A 9,694-nucleotide genomic window follows, 5' to 3' on the forward strand; every position below is an offset into this window, starting at 1 on the left:
AAATAACCAGATTTATTCAGGATGTCTCTGCAACTTCTGAGCTGGAACATAAATGGTTGCAACATTCCGGAAAAAAGGAAAAAAAATTCATATATTAAAAAAGGAACAATTGGACATTATCTGTTTGCAAGAAACACATGTGACTAGGCTCCACAGAAAAGTATTAGTAAATAAAAGACTTGGTCAGGAATTCATATCTTCAGACAGAGTAAAGAAGAGAGGGGTGGTGATATATGCAAAAGAGAGCCTCTCACCTAAATTGTTATTTAAAGATGAACATGGCAGAATTTTGGCAATTGAAATACAACATCAAGGAGAAAAAATTATGCTATTAGGAATCTACGCACCAAATGAAGGGAAATCGGAATTTTATAAGAAGTTGCATGAGAGCATGCTGGAATATCTGGACTATGACAACATCATCATGATGGGAGATATGAACGGGATCGTATCAACTAACATGGATAAGTCGCAAAGCCAAAAAGTCACTAAAGATGGCAGACTACCAAAGACTTTTTTCGAAATGACAGACAATATGGACTGGATTGATATTTGGAGAACGAGAAACCCCTTGGGAAAAGAAGGAACATTCTTCTCTGAAGCCCATCTGACTTGGACAAGAATCGACCAAATATGGATTACTAGAGGTCTGGCACCTAAGGTCAGGAAAGTGGAAATCTGCCCAAAGACCTGCTCCGACCATAACGCTTTGAAAATGGATATGACATTATTACCAACCGGTTCCTTTAGATGGAAGATGAATGACAACTTATTTAGAGATCAGGAGATCACCAAGAAGGCCCAAAAAGTTTTGAAGGACTATTTTGAGATAAATTTGAACACTACGGTGGAAAAAAGAACAATTTGGGACGCAAGTAAAGCTGTGATGAGAGGGTTCTTGATACAACAGAATGTTATAAAGAAAAGAAAACAAAATGAAAAGAAAGACAAGATTTTGGAGAAAATTAAAGAACTAGAGAAGAAGTTAAGAACAAACCCGAAGTCACAGCTGATTCTGAGAGAAATTAAACTTCACCAGGCACAATATTCTAAACTGATAAACCAGGAAATAGAATGGAAGATTAAATCAATGAAACAAAAAACGTTTGAATCGGCAAATAAATGTGGGAAACTGCTGGCTTGGCAGTTGAAGAAGAGACAAAAGTTGAATATAGTAACAAATTTGGAAATTGAAGGAAGAAATATCCAGAACCCCGTGGAGATTAGAAAATCCTTCCAGAAATATTTTAAGAAACTATATACTCAAGGGCCGCAAAATGAGGTTGAGATTGAACAATTTTTGGGGAAAAATGGACTTAAAAAACTCTCACAAGAAAATAGACTACTCCTGAACAGTCAAATAACACGACAAGAGATTGAACATGCCATTTAGAACATGAAACTGGGCAAATCTCCAGGGCCAGATGGCTTGACCTCCAAGTACTATAAGACATTGAGTGACTATTTGATTCAACCACTGTTGGAGGTCAGCAATGAAATTCTGGAGGGAAAGAAGGCGCCGGAATTGTGGAAGGAAGCTTTTATCACATTGATACCAAAATCAGAAATTGAAAAAACACAACTTAAGAACTATCGCCCCATCTCCCTTTTAAATGTGGATTACAAAATATTTGCTGATGTCTTGGCAGGTAGACTTAAAAGAGTTTTAAATGAAGTAATTCATAAAGATCAGGCTGGCTTTCTCCCAGGTAGACACATGTTTGCGAATACAAGGAACATTATTGATATTTTGGAACTTTTGCAAACAGACATAAACACCAAAGCAGTCCTAATTTTCATAGATGCGGAGAAGGCCTTTGACAACATCTCTTGGAAATTCATGAAGGGAAATTTAAAAGAAATGGGAGTGGGGCGGGGTTTTGAAAATGGGATTGACGCGATATATTCAGAACAAAAGGCAAAATTGATAGTTAACAATGTGGTAACAGAAGAATTTAAAATTGAAAAAGGAACACGACAAGGCTGCCCGATTTCCCCTGTTATTTATTTCAGTTTTGGAGGTGCTCTTGAACTTGATCAGAGGGGACCGGTTGGTGCAAGGGATTCAGGTCGGAGCGAAACAATATAAACTCAAAGCTTTTGCAGATGACCTAGTTTTGACACTGCAGGAGCCAGAATCTAGTACGAAAAGAGTATTACAACTGATACATGATTTTGGTCAGGTGGCGGGATTTAAGCTAAATAAACAAAAGACGAAGGTGTTGGGCAAAAACATGACAGATACAGAGCCAGAACGGTTTCAGAGAGAAACAGAACTATCATTGGTGAAAAAGGTAAAGTACCTAGGGGTAAACATAACAGCAAAAAATCTGAGTCTATTTAAGGATAATTATGAAAAATGCTGGTCTGAAATTAAGAGAGACTTGGATAGCTGGGCAAAACTGAAGCTTTCTTTGTTAGGCCGAATTGCTGCTATTAAGATGAATGTATTGCCAAAAATGTTGTTTCTGTTTCAAACATTGCAAATTGTGGACAAAACGGAGTGTTTCCGGAGGTGGCAGAGAGATATTTCCAAATTTGTCTGGCAGGGCAAAAAGCCCAGAATTAAGTTTAAGATATTAACAGATGCGAAAGAAAGAGGGGGCTTTGCCCTGCCAGACTTAAGGTTGTACTATGAAGCCGCAGCTTTCTGCTGGCTAAAAGACTGGTTACTTCTCGAAGACACTGATGTGTTGGATTTGGAAGGCTATAACAATGCTTTTGGTTGGCATGCATACTTATGGTATGACAAGGTTAAGATCAATAAGGCCTTTAAGAACCATATTGTCAGAAAAGCAGTGTTCAATGTCTGGACAAAATATAAAGACTTACTGGAAAATAAAACTCCAAGGTGGCTTTCACCTTTGGAAGCTAAGGCCCGAAAAAGACCCAATACGGAAGCCTATTGGCCAAAATATTGGGAACTGCTAGAAAAAGATGGAAATAATTGGAAATTGCAGAGTATGGAGAAAATGAAGGATAAAGTGCGAGACTGGTTACACTACGCTCTGATTAAAGAAATTTTCAAAAGTGATAAAAAGTGAGGGTTCCAGGTGGAGAAATCGAAGTTGGAAACAGAATTGTTAGAACCTAAGACTAAGGTACTTTCAAGAATGTATAACTTGCTGTTGAAATGGAATACACAAGACGAAATGGTTAAGTCGGCTATGACAAAATGGGCACAGGATATTGGGCATAACATTATGTTTGAAGACTGGGAAAGGTTGTGGACCACTGGGCTGAACTTTACTGCATGTAATGCTTTGAAGGAAAATGTAATGAAAATGATATACAGATGGTACATGACCCCAGTAAAACTTGCCAAAATATACCATTTGTCTGATAACAAATGTTGGAAATGTAAAGAAAATGAAGGAACATTCTTTCACCTCTGGTGGACCTGCCCTAAAGTGAAGACCTTCTGGGAAATGATATATAATGAGTTGAAAAAGGTATTTAAGTATACCTTCACTAAGAAACCAGAGGCCTTTCTTTTGGGTATTGTCGACCAGAAGGTGTTAAAGAAGGATAGAACATTCTTTATGTATGCAACAACAGCAGCAAGGATACTTCTCGCTAAGAACTGGAAAACTCAAGATCTACCCACACTGGAAGAATGGCAGATGCAACTGATGGACTATATGCAATTGGCGGAGATGACTGGCAGAATTCGAGACCTGGGAGAAGAAAGGACCGAAGAAGATTGGAAGAAATTTAAGATTTACCTACAGAAATATTGTGATTTAGTGGAATGTTAAGAAGGATGCTTGGTTATAAATAATTGGCCATCACTAAACTGGATCAGAATTTGATGATAAGTGAGATTAAGAGAAACAAAATTTGTAGGAGAACTATTATATTGTATTTAAATGAGTGGTTATAAAATTGCAAATAAGATGATAATTTGCTTGAAAAAAACTTATTAATGACGTAGGTGGGAGCGGGAGACGTGAGGAAGTCTAAAGATGTTATGAAATTTTGTAAAAACAAAGCAATGCTGTTTATTATTTTTGTATTTCTTTTACTAAAAACTCCAATAAATATTTATATTAAAAAAATATGGATAACTTTTAGGAAGGCAAACCTTATTACATACATTATGCTAACGGAACTGAAAAATCCATTACCAGCAAAATCCTCATAAATGTGGATTTTATGTAGTCCTTCAATTAGTTACCAGTAAATTTCAGTGTGGCTATTGTCACACTGCTTTATATTGGAATACTGTAGGGCAAAGCACACCACTGTGGATCTATGTATGTAGTGTGTGTTGGTTGCTACTTCTAGGTTGTTGTGGTGGTGGTGGTTATGGGATGACTGTTTTTCCTGCTTGTATCCCATCTCCCCTTTTCAGGAATATACTTACAAGGAATCCTGGTGGTATGCCTTTGAGGAGAAGATGTGGCATGAGCTCCTTAGCACGAATGCTTAATCAGGGAAATTACTCCAGGCTCACCAGTAAGAGGAGCCAGCATGCTTCCCAAGCCCTGCAGGTATGTCACTTTAGATTAGAAGATGGACTGAGAAAAGAGATATTTTTAATACAGTCTGGGGAGTTTTGTGCCAACTCTGAAATACTGCATTGGAGTGCATAATTTAATTGTGTAACAAGCAAAGCCGCATGATTTTAAGCCTGGTTCCTTTAAAGGCCAGATTCCTCTTGGCTCGTCAGCTGAAATCTGATCAAATGATCATTGACCTTTCTGCAGACCTTCCAATGCACTGATGCAGAAACAGAAGAGTAGTTTGGAGTCATATATGCTTAGGTAAATAGATGTGCACCAACATGCATGATTTCCACATGGAATTCATGTCATCTTTCAAGGCTGCTGTGTTGTGAGTCTGAATTTCATGTTGTAAATTCAGATATAAGGATACCTGGATTCTTTTTAATTTCAGATTCTTTTATATTTCTCTTGCACAAAGGAAGCCCTGTGTGACTTTAAAAAACCCCCAATATATTCTATGGCATTGGATGAAGTTATTTTAATAGCATTTGGTGATGAATTTCATCATGCAGTTTAAACAGTGTTAAACCTATGGGTTATGGGTGCAACAACGGAATGTCTCTAGGCACACTTTTTTATAACAAGAATACAAAGCAGAAAATGAACAAACTGCAGCTAAAATACGTTCATTTTTCACATGGTCTAGTCTAGTCCTTCCCCTGCCCACCCCCCTAATATTCTTAAGAGGTTCTCTTCTCCAGCCTTCAGAGAGTAGCTACAAGTGGGGAGGTAGAAAAATGCCTTCCTTTCCCTCCATTTTGCAGTTTTAATCTGAAATCTTAGGCGCTGTACTGCACCCAGAGCTCAGAATGTGCTCACGCTAATGAAATTCACTGTCATAAAACGTGCCTAGAACAATGGGAGTTTCGAACGCTGAAGTGGCTGAGAGATAAAGTAAGTGGCAACATTTTGTGAAGTGTGGACTTTGGAGAACAGCAAAGCAAATTGAAATTGCATGGAGTAAGTGGACTTTTTTGAGTTGGGGTGTTAAAGACTCAGAATAAACATTTACACTTGATTTTCAAACACATGCAGAGGTAAATCTGGTTCTTTCTTCATCTGCCCAGAAAGGGAATTGTAGCTTTGGATTATTACTTTTGTTTTGTCATGCCACATGGCCTAAAATTATTTCCATTTGTAAATTTACCAAAGTTCCACAGCTTATGTACAAATTATAACAAGCATAGAGGGTTTCCTAAATCTTGTCAGTGATGTATTCTGTAACTGAGCCAAGCCATCATCTCGGTGGATAAAATATTATACAGTTATAATTCCTTCCTTCTGCCTTTCCACAAGGAGCTCTTGATTTGGCTCCTTGACATTAGGTAATTAGTATATCAGTAATAATGTAGGCTCCCTGAGGATTCTTATATCCACAAAGGGTTGGACCAGCGCTGGCACTGAGAGAGCAGAATGGAGTAGCAGCATACAAATGACTTAAACTCCAGCAAGACGTGTGTTTCTCACCACAGCTATCTGCCTTAAAGTCTGATTGCCATATTGCATTATTATCTTTATCGTTATCACATTTATATCCCACTTTTCTTCCAAGTCTCTCCCCCTCCCCATTTTATCCATATGACAACCTTGTGAGGCACATTAGCCTGAGAGACAATGATTGGCCCAAGGCCACCCAGTGATCTTTATGGCAGAGTCAAGATTTTAACCTGGGCCTCCCAGATCCCTAGTCCAGCAATCTAACCACTACATCACACTGGCTTCTACATACTTAAAACATATATGTATACATAGCTTAGGCTTCAGTTCTGTAAATGATTACCTTAGGACTCAACAGGACTTACTTCTGAGTATACATGTAAAGGATTGCAGTAGGATGGCACTATTAACTAGTTTCAGGTGTCTTAAACTGAGCCAATCAAGGACAACTTCATGACATGCAAAAGTGACCAAACTGGATGACTGGATTCTAAAGGTAAGGATGGATCAAGGTGAAAAAGCAACTCTTTGAAGGCTGTTACAATTCCCATCCGTTCTTGACACCTGCTGGCCGAACGCCACCAGAAACAGGACTGAAAAGATTCTTGCAAGATGAAGCTTTGAAAAGTGATCTGAGGCATGAACACAATGAATCCTAGGCATTGTAAACTGAAAAAAAGAAGAGAAAATTGAAAGCAGTGTGAAGTAGCCCCTGGACCAGTGTAAGAATAATAGCAGCTATAATGTTCAGATTACATTAAGTTTTCTCTTCTGTATATCAATAAGGAACACCCTGTGAAGATATTTGAAGTACATTATATTTAAAATTCTAATGCAATAATACAGCTATGCTTTTATAAGAGAAGTTATAAAAGAGAAGTTAGGACCTACTTTCGAAGGAAAGCTAATAAATTCACCACCTAGTATTTCTTTTTCTTCCTTTTTTTAAAAAAAGTAAATTAAAATCAAACAAACCTGAGATATAAATAGCAAGTAGAACCCAGTGGCTGTTACTCAGGGGCTATTGCTGTGCTGACTGAAGGCATTTTGCAGCAGGATCAATAGGAGTATAGCATCTAGATCAAGGGAAGTAATAGTGCCACTGTATTCTGCTCTGGTCAGACCTCACCTGGAGTACTGTGTCCAGTTCTGGGCACCACAGTTTGAGAAGGACACTGACAAACTGGAACGTGTCCAGAGGAGGGCAACCAAAATGGTCAAAGGCCTGGAAACGATGCCTTATGAGGAACGGTTAAGGGAGCTGGGCATGTTTAGCCTGGAGAAGAGGAGGTTAAGGGGTGATATGATAGCCATGTTCAAATATATAAAAGGATGTCACATGGAGGAGGGAGAAAGGTTGTTTTCTGCTGCTCCAGAGAAGCGGACACGGAGCAATGGATCCAAACTACAAGAAAGAAGATTCCACCTAAACATTAGGAAGAACTTCCTGACAGTAAGAGCTGTTCGACAGTGGAATTTGCTGCCAAGGAGTGTGGCGGAGTCTCCTTCTTTGGAGGTCTTTAAGCAGAGGCTTGACAACCATATGTCAGGAGTGCTCTGATGGTGTTTCCTGCTTGGCAGGGGGTTGGACTCGATGGCCCTTGTGGTCTCTTCCAACTCTATGATTCTAAGATGGGGAGGGGGGCACTTTCTCATGATTCCTCTCAATGTAGCCTGCCCTCCCCCTCCCTCCCCTTCCCCAAATCTGCTCCAGTGGGTTGGAGGATCCTCTAGTGCAGAGTTTTTAAGGGTGGAGGCATTGAAGAGGAATGACAAACACAGCCTTTCTGCCTGTTCCACACAGGTAGATGCCTTCGAACAGCACAGCAACATTCATTGGATGCCATCCCTGTTTTTCAGAATATAGGAGAAGATACTTACTTTATTTTAATTTTAGATACCAGGATATCTGCATATTTTCCTACTGCAGAGAAAAAGCAGACTGGAGAAATTTTGAGCAGAAAAAAAATGGCCCTAAGAGAGAAGGGATGAAACAGCTCCTCCCTGCTATCACTCTCCTTAAATTTGTAGCCTTCTCCAGGCCAAATTAGATGTGATAACAGAGTTGCATTCATGTGTCCCTAATCTCTCACTCCCAAATAGCAGCTGGGAGTGGGGGCATGAGCTGAATCAGAAGTGTGGTCTGAGGTAAAGGTGTTAACCCCCCCTCCCTGCCCCTACCCCATTTTCCTAATGAAAATCTCACACCAAGAGCCACTATTTGCCCTGGTGTCTTGTTTTGTTTTTTAAAAACCCCAATAAACTACCTGTGTAGATTTATAGGCAAACAGCGGTCTCAGGTGGCAATTTTCATAAGAGAAAAGTCTAAAAGACACATATCTCTGTGCTGTGATCCAAATCCAGATTTAGCCCGCCTCCATTTTCTATTTGGAGGGGGGTGGATATAAAAGGGGGGTGATTCATTCACACATCTCGGCTATCATTTGCAGTTTTGCCCTCTGAGAATGCTTTTGGTTACTTTAAAAAAAACACCTGCCAGGTAAAAGTTACATGGAGAGTTTAGCATTATATAAAAGAAACACTGTTCAACATATTCCTCGTTATGAAAAGATTATATGCAGCACTAGGCCACAAGGTGGTGATAATTCTTCACAAAATACCTCAGTCCTTCAGGAAGTGGAATACAGACAACCAAAGAGGCCGCCTTCTTTTTATTTTATGCGGTGTTTTTTATAAGCTTGTAGCATCAGATGTAGCTTTCACTGCAGCCATAGGGAAGAAATTACACTTCTTTTTCCTGAAGATATTGATGCTACTCTCAGGTTACCAGATTTTTTTTCAATGAATCCGGGGACACTTTTCAACTTCCTACTAAATAGATGGATTTTGTCAGGGGGCTGATTTGCAAATCCAGGGACTGTCCCCGGGAAACGGGGACGTCTGGTAACCTTATCTACTCCTCAATATCTACATTGAGGTTTATTAGAGGGGCAAGTTGGCATAATGTTCTGAAAACATAATAAATGAAATGGTGGGAAGAGGTCCATGTATCTTGCCCCAACTCCTCAGAGAAATGATGGGATGAAAATGCCATTAATGATGATGATGACGATGATGACACAGAATCCTGCTTTAGAACATGGGTAGAGAACCTGCTTCCCAATGTTGTTGGACCACAGTCCACCCCTCATTCCTTGACAGGGGCTGATGGGAATTGGAGTCCAACTAAATCTGGAGGGCTACAGGTTACTCCTTCCCTGCTTTAGGAGAACTTTTTCATTCCTTCACCAACCTGGTCCTCCAGGTGAGGATTACACTTCCCATTACCATGGACCAACAGTCATTCTGGTTGAGGCAGATGAGAGTTGTTGTCCGGAGGGCACCAGGTATATCCTCTAAATTCTCACTGCATGAATGTTCACGAACTGTCCCAAAGCTGCCTGCCACCCATGAATGGCTCAGTATGTGGGGTACTCAACATAAAGGTTACTGGCTCAATTGTAATGCTCTTACATGTGAAGAATGCCTTTGAGAATATCACTCCAGCAACAGAGGCAGATTTAGGGGAGCACAACCAGTTTGGGCGTGAAGCCTTTGTGGTGCTGCAGAGGGATCCACAACTGTTATGTGGAATGGAAAGGGGAGCAAATTTTGGCATCACAAAGGGCACCATTGAAATTTGAGACCCTAAGGCCCGCCTTTACTGGCAGAGTTTGATGAATTAAAGGAACGAAGCAGAAAGTTGTCTCTAAAAACACTCTATTGAACTGTTAAACATACAAAAAAAT

The sequence above is a fragment of the Podarcis melisellensis genome, assembly GCF_964234715.1.
Source record: "Podarcis melisellensis genome assembly, chromosome: 2".
Taxonomy (NCBI): Eukaryota; Metazoa; Chordata; class Lepidosauria; order Squamata; family Lacertidae; genus Podarcis; species Podarcis melisellensis.